The sequence below is a fragment of the Capricornis sumatraensis genome, chromosome 14, assembly GCF_032405125.1.
Source record: "Capricornis sumatraensis isolate serow.1 chromosome 14, serow.2, whole genome shotgun sequence".
In the NCBI taxonomy this organism is placed as follows: Eukaryota; Metazoa; Chordata; class Mammalia; order Artiodactyla; family Bovidae; genus Capricornis; species Capricornis sumatraensis.
In genome coordinates this window covers 9,996,816-10,015,000 of record NC_091082.1, presented here as the reverse complement: position 1 = coordinate 10,015,000, position 18,185 = coordinate 9,996,816, and positions in this window count along the sequence as shown.

The following is an 18,185-nucleotide window of genomic DNA, read 5'->3' as shown; positions in this document are numbered from 1 at the left end:
ATTTTCTTATCCACAGTGTTTGTTTCCTCTGTGCTCATCACATTTGCAAGCTAATTTTCGTATCAATGGTGAGGAAAGTCTTTCCAGTGAAAATGTTTCCCCTACAATGGAGGACAGACAGTTGAGATTTGAGGAGGTATCCTCACAGTCATCTTATCTCTGTAAGTGTAGTCCTGATGGGAATTCGTAGGAGAAAACCTGATCATTTACTGACCTATTGACCTATCTACCCATTGATATATCTTCTTTGTCATCAACTACACATCAGTTATTATGCTAAGTGTTTCAGATATATCATCTCATTTAAAATTCTTTTCAATCTTGTTAAGAGATACTGTCTTCCCATTGAACAGATGAAGAAACTGAGTCCTAGTGAGATTAATTTGACTGATGTCACATAGTTGGTAAATGACCAAGCTAGGGTTGGGCCCAAACCTTCCTGACTTCAGAATCTTTGTGTAACTAGCTCCCTTCACTGATCCACTTCCTTAAGCTGTTTGTTACATTTTTCCTTGTCTCTTTAAGACATTTCAGGCCTTTATATTCTCCAGTGCAAGGGGTCTTAATCTGGGTTTGCAGAAGAGGTTTCATGAAGCCTTTGAAAGGCACATATCTTTTGTGTGTAGATACTCATGTACATGTTTCTGGGAAGAGATATCATTGCTTTTATCACATTCTTGAATGGGTATGAGACCTTGAGTGTTGGTGCAAGTTAGTTCATCCCAAGGAGCTCTACTGTCAAATTCTAGGACAGAGGTTCCTAAACATTAGTGAACATCAGTCTCACTCAGGGAGGCTGTTAAAATCCAGATGCCCTGCCCTACTTAAGGTGATGCTGAAACTTGGCCTCTGTGTCCTGAAGCCAAGTTAAATTTCAGAGATAGAGTTTTGGGTGAAGCAGAATGAAGTCAAGTGGGCCTTAGGAAGCATCACTACAAACCAAGCTAGAAGAGGTGGTGGAATTCCAGTTGGCTATTTTAAATCCTAAAAATGATGCTGTGAAAGTACTGCCTCAATATGCCAGCAAATTGGGAAATCTCAGCAGTGGCCACAGGACTGGAAAAGGTCAATTTTCATTCCAGTCCCAAAGAAAGGCAATGCCAAAGAATGCTCAAACTACCACACAATTGCACTCATCTCTAGCAAAGTAATGCTCAAATTACACTAGCAAAGTAATGCTCAAAATTCTCCAAGCCAGGCTTCAACAGTACGTCGACCATGAACTTCCAGATGTTCAAGCTGGATTTAGAAAAGGCAGAGGAACCAGAGATCAAATTGCCAATATCTGTTGGATCATTGAAAAAAAGCAAGAGAGTTCCAGAAAAACATCTACTTCAGCTTTATTGACTATGCCAAAGCTTTTGACTATGTGGATCACAACAAACTGGAAAATTCTGAAAGAGAGGAGTATACCAGACCACTTTACCTGCCTCCTGAAAAATCTGTATGCAGGTTAGGAAGCAACAGTTAGACATGGAACTGGACATGGAACAACAGACTTGTTCCAAATCGGGAAAGGAGTACATCAAGGCTGTATATTGTCACCCTGCTTATTTAACTTATATGCAGTGTGTGTGTGTGTGAAAGTCCCTCAGTTGTGTCCGAATCTTTGCGACCCCATGGACTGTAGCCTGCTAGATTTCTCTGTCCATGGAATTTTCTAGGGAAGAATACTGGAGTGGGTTGCCATTCCCTTCTCCAGGGGATCTTCCCAACCCAGGGATTGAACCCAGGTCTCCCGTCTGAGCCACCAGGGAAGCCCAGTACAGAGTACATCATGTGAAATGCTGGGCTGGATGAAGCACAAGCTGGAATCAAGATTGCTGGGAGAAATATCAGTAACCTCAGATACACAGATGACACCATCCTTATGGCAGAAAGCAAGGAAGAACTAAAGACCCTCTTGATGAAAGTGAAAGAGAAGAGTGAAAAAATTGGCTTAAAATTCAACATTCAGAAAGATCACTAAGATCCTGGCTTCTGGCCCCATCACTTCATGGCAAATAGATGGGGAAACAGTGGAAACAGTGACAGACTTTATTTTTGGGGGCTCCAAAATCACTGCAGATGGTGATTGCAGCTATGAAATTTAAAGACGCTTGCTCCTTGGAAGAAAAGCTATGACCAATATAGACAGAATATTAAAAAGCAGAGACATTACTTTGCCAACAAAGGTCTATCTAGTCAAAGCTATGGTTTTTCCAGTAGTCATCTATGGATGTGAGAGTTGGACCATAAAGCAAGCTGGGTGCTTTTGAACTGTGTTGTTGGAGAAGACTTGAGAGCCCCTTGGACTGCAGGGAGATCCAACTAGTCCATCCTAAAGGAAATCAGTCCTGAATTTTCATTGGAAGGACTGATGTTGAAGCTGAAACTCCAATACTTTGGCCGCCTGATGAGAAAAACTGACTCATTGGAAGAGACCCTGATGCTGGGTAAGATTGAAGGCAGGAGAAGAAGGGGATGGCAGAGGATGAGATGGTTGGATGGCATCACCGACTCGATGGGCATGAATTTGAGTGAGCTCTGGGAATTGGTGATGGACAGGGAGGCCTGGTGTGCTGCAGTCCATAGGATCACAGAGAGTTAGATACAACTGAGTGACTGAACTGAAGAAAAGGATAACTTTGTTGTTTTTCCAGGCAAAGTGGGACATGGAGAATAATACCTTCAAAGCTGTGTCTCCCAACCGAAGGGGCGTTTGATGAGAAGTTTTATACCCATGGTTCAAGGGTGTGTCAGCAGATGAGGATCAGGGTGTGTGCAGGGCCTGCATTTCTTTAATCTGGCCTCAGCTCTCTTTATGAGCTTCTGTGGTTCCTGAGGTTATCAAGCTGTGACCTTCTCTCTGAAATGAAGAAAGCTTTGTCAAGAAGTTAACATCTTCCATTACTTGGGACTTTTAGTTCTATGAAGCCGCTCAGTCGTGTCCGACTCTATGCGACCCCGTGGACTGTAGCCCACCGGGCTCCTCCATCCATGGGATTCTCCAGGCAAGAATACTGGAGTGGGTTGCCATTTAGTTCTGTAGAAGAGGTTAAGATAGTTGCTTTGTGTACTCCTTGAGGTAGAACCAGGACTGTGCCGCAAGGCCACGCTATTGCTTCTTGGCTGCTCCTCCGTCTCTGCAGCCCCTCCTTTTGCTGCTTAGAAACTGTTTGAATACTCAGGGATGGTCAAGGAGGCTGAAGCGTATTTCTTACAAACAAGAAAGCAGGGATACAGAAAGGCTTCTGTACCCAGGAACCCCAGTATCCTGCTTGGTTTCATAGGAGCCAGATCTGTGGCCAGATCAGGAATCTACTTTTTAAAAAGAACTTAATTTGTATTTATATTAGTATATAGTTGATTTATAATATTATATTAGAGAATCTATATTTTAACAAACACCTCAGCTGATTGTGATGCCAGGTATCTGGGATACATACTTCATGGGGAGATTATTTTCTTTGATGAATTTCTCTGTAGTTTCCACTCATTTCCTGGTGAACTTAGATCTTTCAGTCACCCCTGTGACATTGTTGCAGCAAACTCTTTGGAAAGAATACAGGCATTGGGACTTTCCTGGTGGCCCAGTGATTAAGACTCTGTGTTCCCAAGGCAAGGGGCCCAGGTTCAATCCCTGGTCAGGGAACTTGATCCCACATGCTGCAACTAAGACCCAGCACAGCCAAATAAATAAATAATTTAAAAAACTGATCGAGGCATTTTCCACTCCTCTCACAAAAGATGCTTGGCCCTGCCTGTGAATGTCAGGGTTGTGCTCCAATCAAAGAGGAGATTCAGAGGATCAAGACGAATCAAAAGGAATTTCAACACATTCTCCCACATGGAGATACTCATGCTGTTGGACACTCTAGTACTGATGCCATCAAAATATCCATCTTAAGCCTTACCTACCTCCAGCAAAGGGTTTCTAAGACAAATGTCATTGTCCTCTTTTCACTGTCCATTAACACAAGCTGGGGTCTTACAAACTGAATGCACCTCTTGGGCAATCATGGACGTGTTCCTTGGGAAGGCCAGTGGTTCTCCCCCTACATCCTTCATGCAGGAGCTTTTGCCCTGGTGAGTTCACTGAGGCCCAGGAGGGGGCCTTATCTTGTATGTTCCTGCATCTTCATGGCAGACCAATGGGTCAGTTTATCGGCCCTGTTGCTGCTTAGTTGCTCAGTAGTATCTGACTCCTTATGACCACGTGGGCTGTAGCCCACCAGGCTCCTCTGTCTGTGGGGATTCTCCAGGCAAGAATACTGCAGTGGGTTGCCATACCCTCCCCCAGGGGATCTTCCCAAACCCAGGGATTGAACCCAGGTCTCCCACATTACTGGCAGATTCTTTACCATCTGAGCTACCAGGGAAACACAAGAATACTGGATTGGATAGCCTATCCCTTCTCCAGGGGATCTTCCTGACCCAGGAATTGAACCAGAGTCTTCTGCATTGTAGGTGGATTCTTTACCAGAGGAGCTACCAGAGAAGCCCTTATCTGCCCTACCCAGGCCTATCTAACCCCTTTGGTCTCCTTTCACCACCCCAATAGGAGGTTAGTGGGATATGAAACTCTGTGTCCCTTGTCATTGCATTTTGCACCAGGCATGGCTAGAGTTGATTCAAGGGATTAGATCAGGTGGACAGAGTGCCTGAAGAACTATGGACAGAGGTTCATAATATTGTACAGGAGGCACTGATCAAAACCATCCTAAAGAAAAAGAAATGCAAGGAGGCAAAGTGGCTGTCTGAGGAGGGCTTACAAATAGCTGATGAAAGAAGAGAAGTGAAAAGCAAGGGAAAAAGTTAAAGGTATACCCAACTGATTGCAAAGTTCCAGAGAATAACTCCAGAAAGTTCCTGAAGAAGGCCTTCTTCAATGGAGAATGCAAAGAAATAGAGGAAAACAACATAAGGGGAAAGACTAGAGATCCCTTCAAGAATACTGGAGATATTAAAGGAACATTTCCTGCAAAGATGGGCACAATAAAGGACAGAAATGGTAAAGACCTAAGAGAAGCAGAAGAGATAAAGAAGAGATGGCAAGAATACTCAGAAGAACTGTACAAAAAAGGTCTTAATAACCATCATGGTGTGGTCACTCACCTAGAGCCAGATATCCTTGAGTGTGAAATCAAGTGGGCCTTAGGAAGCACTGCTGCCGATAAAGCTAGTGGAGGTGGTAGAATTCCAGCAAAGCTATTTCAGATCTTGCCTTGAGAACCCCATGAACAGAATGAAAAGGCAAAATGATAGGATACTGAAAGAGGAACTCCCCAGATCAGTAGGTGCCCAATATGCTGCTGGAGATCAGTGGAGAAATAACTCCAGAAGGAATGAAGGGATGGAGCCAAAGCAAAAACAATACCCAGTTGTGAGTGTGACTGGTGATAGAAGCAAGGTCCAATGCTGTAAAGAGCAATATTGCATAGGAATATGGAATGTCAGGTCCATGAATCAAGGCAAATTGAAAGTGGTCAAACAGGAGATGGCAAGGGTGAACGTCGACATTCTAGGAATCAGCAAACTAAAATGGACTGGAATGGGTGAATTTAACTCAGATGACCATTATATCTACTACTGCGGGCAGGAATCCCTTAGAAGAAAAGGAGTAGCCATCATGGTCAACAAAAGAGTCTGAAATGCAGTACTTGGATGCAATCTCAAAAATGACAGAATGATCTCTGTTCATTTCCAAGGCAAACCATTCAATATCATGGTAATCCAAGTCTATGCCCCAACCAGTAATGCTGAAGAAACTGAAGTTGAATGGTTCTATGAAGACCTATAAGACCTATTAGAACTAACACCCAAAAAAGATGTCCTTTTCATTATAGGGGACTGAAATGCAAAAGTAGGAAGTCAAGAAACACCTGGAGTAACAGGCAAATTTGGCCTTGGAATGCGGAATGAAGCAGGGCAAAGTCTAATAGAGTTTTGCCAAGAAAATGCACTGGTCATAGCAAACACCCTCTTCCAGCAACACAAGAGAAGACTCTACACATGGACATCACCAGATGGTCAACACCGAAATCAGATTGATTATATTTTTTACAGCCAAAGATGGAGAAGCTCTATACAGTCAACAAAAACAAGACCAGGAGCTGACTGTGGCTCAGATCATGAACTCCTTATTACCAAAATCAGACTTAAATTGAAGAAAGTAGGGAAAACCGCTAGACCATTCAGGTATGACCTAAATCAAATCCCTTATGATTATACAGTGGAAGTGAGAAATAGATTTAAGGGCCTAGATCTGATAGATACAGTGCCTGATGAACTATGGACAGAGGTTTATGACATTGTACAAGAGACAGGGATCAAGACCATCCCTATGGAAAAGAAATGCAAAAAACCAAAATGGCTGTCTGAGGAGACCTTACACATAGCTGTGAAAAGAAGAGAAGTGTAAAGCAAAGGAGAAAAGGAAAGACATAAGCATCTGAATGCAGAGTTCCAAAGAATACCAAGAAGAGATAAGAAAGCCTTCTTCAGCAATCAATGCAAAGAAATAGAGGAAAAGAACAGAATGGGAAAGACTAGAGATCTCTTCAAGAAAATTAGAGATACCAAGGGAACATTTCATGCAAAGATGGGCTCGATAAAGGACAGAAATGGTATGGACCTAACAGAAGCAGAAGATATTAAGAAGAGGTGGCAAGAATACACAGAAGAACTGAGCAAAAAAGATCTTCACGACCCAGATAATCACGATGGTGTGATCACTCAGCTAGAGCCAGACATCCTGGAATGTGAAGTCAAGTGGGCCTTAGAAAACATCACTATGAACAAAGCTAGTGGAGGTGATGGAATTCCAGTTGAGCTGTTTCAAATCCTGAAAGATGATGCTGTGAAAGTGCTGCACTCAATATGCCAGCAAGTTTGGAAAACTCAGCAGTGGCCACAGGACTGGAAAATGTCAATCTTCACTCCAGTTCCCAACATGGGTAGTACTAAAAAATGTATAAACTCCTGGAACAACTGTGCTCACTTCCCACTCTAGTAAGGTGGGAAATCCTTCAAGCTAGGCTTCAGCAGTACTTGGGTCAAGAACTTCCAGGTGTACAAACTAGGTTTAGAAAAGGCAGAGGAACCAGAGATCAAATTGCCAACATTTGCTGGATCATAGAGAAAGCAAGGGGCATTCCAGAAAAACATCTATTTCTGTCTCATTGACTACACTAAAGCCTTTGACTGTGTGGATCATAACAAACTGTGGAAAACTCTTAAAGAGATGGGAATATCAGACCAGCTTACCTGTCTCCTGGGAAACTTGAATACGGGTAAAGAAGCAACAATTAGAACCTTATATGGAACAACTGACTGGTTCAAAATTGAGAAAGAAGTATGACAAGGCTGTATATTGTCACCCTGTTTATTTAGCTTATAGGCAGAGAATATCATGTGAAATGTTGGGCTGGATGAATTGCAACTGGAATCAAGATTGCTAGGAGAAATGCCACAGATACGCACATGATACCACTCTAATGGCAGAAAGCAAAGAGGAACTAAAGAGTCTTTTGATGAGGGTGAAAGAGAAGAGTGAAAACGCTGGCTTAAAACTCAGTATTAAAAAAACTAAGATCATGGCATCCAGTCCCATCACTTCATGGTAAATAGAAGGGAAAAGGTGGAAGCAGGGACAGACTTCCTCTCTTTGGGCTCTAAAATCACTGTGAATGGTGACTGCAACCATGAAATTAGAAGACGACCGCTTGTTGGAAGGAAAGTTATGACAAACCTAAACAGTGTTTTAGGTTTATGACATACCTAAAAAGCAAAGACATCAGTTTGAGGACAAAAATCCATGCAGTTAAAGTAATCATGTGTCTATGTGAGAGTTGTAAAGAAGGCAAAGGGCCAAAAAATTGATGCTTTTGAACTGTGTTGCTGGATAAGACTTTTGAGAGTCTCTTGGACAGAAAGGAGATCAAACCAATCAATGCTAATGGAAATCAACTCTGAATACTCATTGGAAGGACTGATACTGGAGCTCCAATACTTTGGCCACGTGATGCAAAGGGCCAACTCATTGGAAAAGACCCTAATGCTGGGAAAAACTGAGGGCGGAAAGGGAAGAGGGTGACAGAGGATGAGGTGGTTGGGTGGCATCACCGATTCAATGGACATGAAGTTGGGCAAACTCCCAAAGATGGTGAGGGACAGGGAGGCCTGGTGTGCTGCAGGCCGGGAAGCTGCAAAGAGTCTGACATGACTTGGTGTCTGAGCAACAACAACAAATGGCTGGAGTGACCACCCAAATCACACTCAGTCAATTAAATTGTCTCAGGATTTTGAAATTACGATGGGAGGGGGCTCAAAAACCCTAAGATTTCTGGAAGTGGGAAATTATATAAATTTTAATTGAGGCGGCTATGTTTGGTTTAATAAGCAAGTGGAACAGAGAAGATCTACTAGGGAGAGGGAGAGAATTTTCTGAATTTTCTAGTTCTCATTCTTTCTGAGTTCCAGTTTTTTTCCCCACCCCGTGTTGTTTGTTTTATGAGACACCTCCATGATCTTTCAATAAATCCTTCTCTCTCTTCTTTCTTTTTTTTTTTGGCTAAAGCAAGTTTGAACAAATTCTACTTTTTTCCAATCAAGTGATCCTTTACTACCATGCTTGCCCAAACTCTCCATTACAGACAGAAAACACTAGTACTTGCAGAGAGCAATCTTGGGCCACTTGTACCACCACATCCGGGGAGCTTTGATTTACTAAGACATAAAATAGTCTGCAGAAGGAGTTTTGTAATTGGTAGACGGACAGAGAAAACATAGAATAGGCTGTGGAGTTGAGATGGGATATGAATTTGTGCTGAAGTGGAATGAGGTGTGAAAATCTCATCCTTTCAGAGCAGGTGACCAGTGGCCTTTAGTACCCTCAGCCTCTTGAAACCTAGCATAGTCTAGCTCACAAGGGTCAAAGTTTGGGGGACTGCCCAGCTGTAAAGTGTGAGACTGACTATGCTGGTCCTTTCTTGAAACTTCGCTTCAAATATGGCAAGAAAGGGGCACACTCCAATCTAGGTTGCCCCGTTGAAAGTACATAGGGCCATTATATAGTTAAACTCTTTGTGGGATGTCCTTTCTGAGCTGATGGGGGCCCTATCAAGAAATTTAATTCGTCTTGCCGAATTATAACAGTTGAATCCTCTGCTATCCCTTTTTGTGACTCAAGTTAATGCCTTGATTAGAAGGGGGTCTTGATAACTGAGAATGTGCATAACTGAGAAGTGGGGCAGCGGGGCCCCTCCGCAAAGCTCCCCGCTGCATACACCCCGTAAACCAATGGCACGCTTCCCCGAGCTGTAAAAAGCATCCTGTGGCTAGGCCAAGTGTAGTGAGGTCTGGGTGTCAAGTGCGAGAGCAAATACGAGAAAGAAGAGCTGGTTCATTTTTTTCCCTCTGAGAAAGGGTAAGAAGCAAAGGCAGAGTTGAATGTAGCCTTGTTGTTCCTGAGCAATAGAAGGCCTGCAGAAGTCAGCCCAGCCCAGCTCCCAAACAACCTAGTAGGCCAAGCATCGAGGAAGCAGTCTGACCCAACACAATTTGTCACTGGCTTGTAATCAATAGAATTCTTTAGAAGAGGCAGTCCACTGGATATCTGGGAACAAGCACACTTTTATGCTTGATTCAAACACATAGGCAGGGAGTCTTAATCTGCCCACAGTTGCCAGGTGCCTGATAGAAGCAACACCCACACCCTTGAAGCACGGCATTGTATATTTATAATGGGAAGCATAATGCCACATTTTAATGCTTATCTGGGAGGGAAATGTGCCAAGAAACAGTTAAAAAAAAATGACAAAGGATCTCAAAACATCCCACAAAACTTCAGTAATTAAAACAGTATGTATAAACATAGAAATAAATAAACCAGTACAGTAGAATAAATTATCCAGACATTCCTTATAATTGGGAATTCAGTAAATGATCACAGTGACATTTCAAATCACTGGAGATAAAGTGTTGGGATTATTAGATTTAATTTGGAAATAAAATAAAATTAGACTTACAACTGACATGGTATCCAAAGACAAGATTCCAGGTGAATTAAAGATCTAAATATAAGGGAAAATAAGTACCTAATTATAAAAAATAGTACAAGAAAATAACATTGTAACAAGGACATTTTTTTAAAGTAAGCCATAAATACCAGAAGCCATAAAAATTTTTGTCAGATTTAAAAATATGAAAATTTCTTTTTGAAAAAAGATATCATAAATAAAATCCAAAGACAAGCAGCAGAGGGGAAGAAAATATTTGCAACATACAGAGCAGAGAACAAGTTACTGTTATACTATATATTAAAAATTTCTATAAATTAATAAGAAAACAATTCAATTATTTAACAAGATTATTTTTAAAAGAATACAAACAATTTATCTCACCAGCAAACTAAATAAAGGCTGATTTGCTATTTTCTACCCATCACAATGCGGCTTCCCTGGTGGCTCAGAGGTTAAAGCATCTGCCTGCAATGCGGGAGACCTGGGTTCAATCCCTGGGCCGGGAAGATCCCCTGGAGAAGGAAATGGCAACCCACTCCGGTATTCTCGCCTGGAGAATCCCATGGACCGAGGAGCCTGGTGGGCTACAGTCCACGGGGTCGCAAAGAGTCGGACACGACTGAGCGACTTCACTCACTCACCCATCACAATGACTGAAGTTAAAAAGCAAAAATAATACATAATTCATGCTTTTGGAAAATGAGCAATCACATGCATCATTGGTGGGCGTAGAAATCTAAATTCATACCAAGTTTTCAGAAAGCGATGTGTAATATCTATTCCATTTTAATTCATTTTCTAGGAATTTATCCTATAGAAATACTTAAACATGTACAATCATAAGAAATATATGGGTAAAAGGATGTTTTATTTAGCAGTGGACAAGAATAAAAAACCAAGATAAACTAATACCCTATTTCTGTTTCATAGTCTTTCTCTGAACCCAGTACAACTGATTAAGTTTACTCTCAACAAATTATAATTTTATTTTTCTGAAATTACACCCAATTCACTTTGATTGGAGGGTAAAACGCTGCATGAATTCAATATATTATTAATTTTCCTTTCCCATCTTTGAGTCAAGAGGGCCATTGCTCATCATGCTGCTGAGGTAGAGAGATCCTGGTGTAAAATCTTGTGGTAGGGGATGCAAAGGAGAAGGGAGTCAAATCGTAATAAATTGTTAGTAAGTGCCTGGTACCATAAAAAGCAGTGAGTCACAACCTTGAGTGATTTTACTGTGTAGCAGATATTTGGTCACGTCTGGGGATATTTTTAATTGTCACAACCAGGAGGCTGTTACTGGCATCTAGTGGGCAGAGACCAAGCGTGCTGCTTCCCGGTCAAGTCCCTGCAGCAAAGGGTCATCCAGCCCAAAATGTCAACTGCTGCTATTGATGTAAGGTGACATAAAGCATCTTACATGGGTGTCCCATTAATATTCCCTACAGCCCTTTGACATTGGAACAGTATAACGTTTCTTAGCAGACCTGCACTAAATCCACTCACTAACTCAATTAACTGACATTCTTGCTTTCCTCCATAAAACACAATGAGGGATGACGGTGACACACACAACGCTCAAGTGTGACCACTGGCTAGAACGCTTGTGCACTTCTCCTTCATCACTACAGCTGTGCTTACCAAGTTGTTTTTGTTACTGGGTCTTCTAATTTTCTTTTGATTGTAGTTATGTAATTTAATAGCTGCTGCTCCTGCTGCTAAGTCGCATCAGTTGTGTCCAACTCTGTGCGACCCCATAGACAGCAGCCCACCAGGCTCCCCCATCCCTGGGATTCTCTAGGCAAGAACACTGGAGTGGGTTGCCATTTCCTTCTCCAATTTAATAGTATATCACATGAATTAGAATTTTTCAATCTTGGCACAGATATAAATCAATGATATCATTAATATGAGTGCAAATATAAAAGGAGTTGTTTCTATGATAACGGAAATGACAGAGGCTGGCTAGCCCTCACTAACCTGTCCCCTCTGATTCCTGGATACACAGTTGGACCACATTTCCAGACCCTTTTGCTTTGGATGGAACCACATTTCTACCTCTCACTAAGGGAACGTGAACAGAGGGGATATGCATCTCATCTGGGCTGAGGGACTTAAGCGATGGGTATGTCTTCACAGTCCTCTCTCCTCTTTCCCCTGCTTCTCACCTGACACACTCAAAACAGTTTTTGGAAGCTATATATTGAATATTGCATAGCCAAAACTGAAGAACTTTGCACCTTCGAACCATGCTCGATAAAGGACAGAAATGGTATGGACCTAACAGAAGCAGAAGATATTAAGAAGAGGTGGCAAGAATACACAGAAGAACTGTACAAAAAAGATCTTCACGACCCAGATAATCACGATGGTGTGATCACTCACCTACAGCCAGACAGACATCCTGGAAATGTGAAGTCAAGTGGGCCTTAGGAAGCATCACTATGAACAAAGCTAGTGGAGGTGATGGCATTCCAGTTGAGCTATTTCAAATCCTGAAAGATGATGCTGTGAAAGTGCTTCACTCAATATGCCAGCAAATTTGGAAAACTCAGCATTGGCCACAGGACTGGAAAAGGTCAGTTTGCATTCCAATCCAAAGAATCCCAAAGAATGCTCAAACTACTGCACAACTGCACTCATCTCACATGCTACTAAAGTAATGCTCAAAATTCTCCAAGCCAGACTTCAGCAATATGTGAACTGTGAACTTCCAGATGTTCAAGCTGGTTTTAGAAAAGGAAGAGGAACCAGAGATCAAATTGCCAACATCCGCTGGATCATGGAAAAAGCAAGAGAGTTCCAGAAAAACATCTATTTCTGCTTTATTGACTATGCCAAAGCCTTTGACTGTGTGGATCACAATAAACTGTGGAAAATTCTGAAAGAGATGGGAATACCAGACCACCTGACCTGCCTCTTGAGAAATCTGTATGCAGGTCAGGAAGCAACAGTTAGAACTGGTCATAGAACAACAGACTGGTTCCAAATAGGAAAAGGAATATGTCAAGGCTGTATATTGTCACCCTGCTTATTTAACTTTTTTGCAGAATACATCATTAGAAATGCAAGGCTGGAAGAAGTACAAGCTGGAATCAAGATTGCCAGGAGAAATATCAATAAATTCAGATATGCAGGTGACACCACCCTTATGGCAGAAAGTGAAAAGGAACTAAAAAGCCTCTTGATGAAAGTGAAAGTGGAGAGCGAAAAAGTTGGCTTAAAGCTCAACATTCAGAAAACGAAGATCATGGCATCCGGTCCCATCACTTCATGGGAAATAGATGGGGAAACAGTGGAAACAGTGTCAGACTTTATTTTTTGGGGCTCCAAAATCACTGCACATGGTGACTGCAGCCACGAAATTAAAAGACGCTTACTCCTTGGAAGAAAAGTTATGACCAACCTAGATAGCATGTTCAAAAGCAGAGACATTACTTTGCCAACAAAGGTCCATCTAGTCAAGGCTATGGTTTTTCCAGTGGTCATGTATGGATGTGAGAGTTGGACTGTGAAGAAAGCTGAGCACTGAATGATTGATGCTTTTGAACTGTGGTGTTGGAGAAGACTCTTGAGAGTCCTTTGGACTGCAAGGAGATCCAACCAGTCCATTCTGAAGGAGATCAGCCCTGGGATTTCTTTGGAAGGAATGATGCTAAAGCTGAAGCTCCAGTCCTTTGGCCACCTCATGTGAAGAGCTGACTCATTGGAAAAGACCCTGATGCTGGGAGGGATTGCGGGCAGGAGGAGAAGGGGACGACCGAGGATGAGATGGCTGGATGACATCACTGACTTGATGGACGTGAGTCTGAGTGAACTCCGGGAGTTGGTGATGGACAGGGAGGCCTGGTGAGCTGCGATTCATGGGGTCGCAAAGAGCTGGACACGACTGAGCAACTGAACTGAACTGAACTGAACTGAACTGAACTGGAGGAGAGTCACTCACCAGCTAGAAGTAACCGTTTGGCTTTCATGTGAGTAATAACAAAAAATCTAGTTTTCTTGAACCATTATGCATTTGAGGCTTGTTGTTAGAGCAAATTTTGTTTTCTTAACTAATATAAGTGAGTTATACAGGAAATACAGGCATGCCTTGGAGATATTGATGGTTAAGCTCTGGATCAGCCCCATAAACTGAGTTACATGAATGTTTTTGTTTTTCCAGGGCACATAAAAGTGACATTTACACTACACTGTAGTCTAAGTGTACAATAGCATTACGGTAAAAACACTAATTTACAAACATTTTATTGATAATAAATGCTAATCATCAGGTGAGCCTTCAGCAAGTTGTTGTAGTAATATCAAAAATCACTGATCACAGATCACTATAACAAATATACTAACCATAGGAAATTTTGAAATATTGTATGAATTATTAAAATGTGACACAGAGACACAAAATGAATAAATACTGTTGAAAAAAATGGTGCCAGCAGACTTCCTTGATGTGGGGTTGCCACAAACCTTCAATTTGTGAAAAAAAAAAAAAGTGCAGTAAAGTGAAGCACAATAAAACAAGATATGCCTGTAGCTGTAAAAGTGAGCCCCTAAAAATTTGCCATTATATTAGGTGTAGGGCAAAAAATGGTATCATATTGGGAATGAAATCATTAACATCTAAAACAGCTTCATAGTCATACTTCTTCTTGAGTCTTTTAAGCTCCTACTCCATTTTGAAGACATCATTATACACATTGCTAGTACCGTTCATGCAAGAAAATCATCTGGGAATCCAACCAACAAACCCAGAAGGCCTGGTCTTACATCAAAATATTGATCTACACATGTACTTTTAGTTATTTTAAGTTGAAGCTGAATGTTTAAGGTAAATATATACTGTTTCTTAATGATTTCTTGCTTTAACTCACTTCTTTTCTATCAACCATATTTTTATTTATTTTTTGGCTGCATCGGGTCTTAGTTGCAGTGTGCAAGCTCTTCACTGAGTCACGCAGGATCTTTCATTGTGGCACATGGACTCTCTAGTCATGGTGTGTAGGGTCCAGAGTGTGCAGGCTCAGTAGCCGCTCTGAGATATGTGGGATCTTAGTTTCCAAATTAGGTATGGAACCCACGCCCCCTGCATTGCAAGGAGGATTCTTAATCAAGGAAGTCCTAAACTGAGTTTTTAAGATAACCTACTTTCCACCAGGCCAGTCCTACTGGCCTTCCAGTGTTTAACCATTTTACAGATGAGAAAACTGAGGTCCAAGGAGATAAGGTGACTTCCTAAATCCCCCAAACAACGGACAGAGCCGGACTCCACCTCCAGATTCCCAAACTCTCCACTGTCACTCCATGTGGTGGCCCTCCTTCCTGGGAGCTCTGACACTACAGAGCCAGACACAGGCCACCATCTTTGAAACTGATGGAGAAGCTAGTTCTGGCTTTAAGAGGCTTATTACAAAAAATGAGCTGCAAATGCTCCCTTGGAAGTTGCTCATTTGGCAAAAACTTCAGTTCATGGAATTATTTAACTGCATGAAAAGTGGAACCAGGCAGCACCACCCTGGCTCCGAGTCAGTCCTGCCCAGAGCCCTTAGCAGAGGCTCCCTCCAGTGCAGCCGGTGGTCCAGCCCTGCAGGGCTGTGGCTGCCAGACCTTGGGAGGTGCTCTGAGTCTCAGGCTCCCTCTCTCTGACACAGAACTTTCTTTAGCGCTTACAAGCAGATTTCTGTCATGTTAGCTTTTTATTTTTTGGTCAGCTTGTGGGATTTTGGGGCTTCCCGAGTGGCACATGTGCTAAAGAAGCTGCCCATCAATAAAGAGACATGGGTTTGATCCCTGGGTGGGGAAGATCCCCTGGAGGAAGGCATGGCAACACTCTCCAGTATTCTTGCCTGGAGAATGCCCATGGACAGAGGAGCCTGGCAGGCTACAGTCCATAGGGTCCCAAAAAAGTCAGACATGACTGAAATGAATGAGTATGCCTGCACATGGGATGTCAGTTCCCAGGACAAGGATTGAACCTGGGGTCACAGTAGTGAAAGCCTAGAATTCTAACCACTAGGCCACCTGACTCTCAGTTACCTTTAAAGTCAGTGGGACAGATTTTACCTCATTTTACAGAGAATTGAGCTGAGAGAGGTTAATTTCCCTAAGTCCCGTGGCTACTATGTGTCAGGGATAGAGCTGAGATATAAACCCAGGTGTGTGCTTTCAGCTCCATATTCCATCTGCCACACCACATGACTTTCTCCTGCTGCCATGCCAAATCCCATCACCCCCAAACCTGGTGCCTCTGTGCCCAGTGAGAGAACACCTCTGGAGGCGAGTAGCCTTGGTTTGAGTCAGGGCTCTGACTCCTATCAGCAGTTTTCTCATCTTTCACAAGGGAAAGAACCACCACACCAACTCATGTAGAAGTGGTGAGGCTCAAGGGTGCGTTTGCGGAAAGCCGCAGCCAGGATGTCTGGCTCCCAGCAGAGCTTCGCCCCCGCACTATTGTCTGTGCCTGAGTGTTAATGTCTGTGCTCTGCGTCTGCGCCTTCCCTTCCACCCTTGCAATGGGCTGCATCTAGGGCCTTCCAGCCTGACTGGGAATTTCCCGAGAGCAGGGACCTTGTCCCCTCTATGCAAAATGCTTTGAAGTGGCTCCGGCCTTTGACTAGGAGCCAGGAGACCTGAATTCTAGTCTTGAGTCATTTCCTTCCTCTGAGTCTCGATTTTCCCATGTGTAATCTGAAGAGGTTTGACTAAGTGATATATATGATCCTTCTAAATGAGAATATTCTATGGTTTTCCTCACACAGACTAGAAGCTACCTGAAGATAGAGGAACTGTGGCCCATTTTGCCGTGAATTCTTCCTACCTCTAGGCTCTGCATGTTCACAAATGTTTAAGTGAACAGTACTGTATGCTCAGCCTGATGCTCCAGGGAGACACAGGGAAGAGAAAGCAGTCCCATCCCCCAGGACTCCTGTTCATCAAGTTCTCCCCTCTGGACTCGTGGAGAAGATAGCACCAGCACACATGAAAACATGAAGGATGTTTGGTTTGGGCCCTGGGTGTCTCTCCCTTGGAGGAATTTAAACAGCCCCCTAACAGACTTCCTCACTTCCAGTATCTCCCCTTGCTAATTCAGCCACCCACCCCACCCCACCCCCGCCCCCGCCCATGCAGCTGCTGGATGTATAGAGGCCTGATTTGATCAGATCACTTACTGGCTCTGAATTTTTCAATGCTCCTTCTCTCTTTCTATTGAAAATCTAAACTTACTTGCACAGCACCAAACCCTTGGCTGATGGTCCCAGGGCCTGCCCTTGGGGCTCCAGCTGTCTTCACGCCTCACCAGCGCCTGGATGCCGGTCGGTTGGAAAGTGCCTGCTCTCATTCCCATTCCTAGCCCCAGTCTTCCAGCATACTTGAAAACCTCTTCATCCCCCATGATTTGCTTGACCAATTTAGATATTAATACAATCCAATCACATTTCATTTACTTATTTCATCTCAACATTTCATCCTGAAGTGCCCTTGTCATCAGAAATTCCAGAATCTTCCTTTTCTCTCTCATTCCTTGCTACTCCACTGCACACAATTGCCTAGCAACCTGGGGGCGGACTCAGTCCAAAGAGATTAGAGTGAAGAACAGTCGAAGTATAGGGAAGATAAGAATCATGCAAGATAAACCAGGATGGGTTTCTTGGAAACAGAGGACTTTCATCAGGATCTAGAATGTACAAGAACTTCAACAGGTCGATGTGTCGGCAATGGGGAAGGGAGGACCTCTGAAGAATTGACTCAATAGCCAACGGGTAGGAGAAAAGAAGAGCAGAGCCCCTCTGATTCAGAATGCATTGACTTTGCTCGATAAATTCCAGTCTGGTAAGACTTTCAGGAAATGGGTGCCCTCATTCGATGCTGATATTGTTCTAAATTGGTGAAGTCCTTGAGAGCCATATGTTCATGTCTTTGACAAGTAATCCAGCTCATGAAAATTTATGCTTCAAGGAAATAACTCAATGGAACACCAAATGCTCTTTGAACAATAGTGTTTATAGAGGCATTCTATATAGAAGAAAACATTTGGAAGCAATCAAAATTTCAACAGTAGGAGCTGGTTAAATCAAATATGAAGCATCTAGATAATGCAGTGTTAGGAATATATTAAACCTGATCATTGAAACAGACACAGAGAACAGACTTATGGACATGGTGGGGACGGCAGGGAGAGAG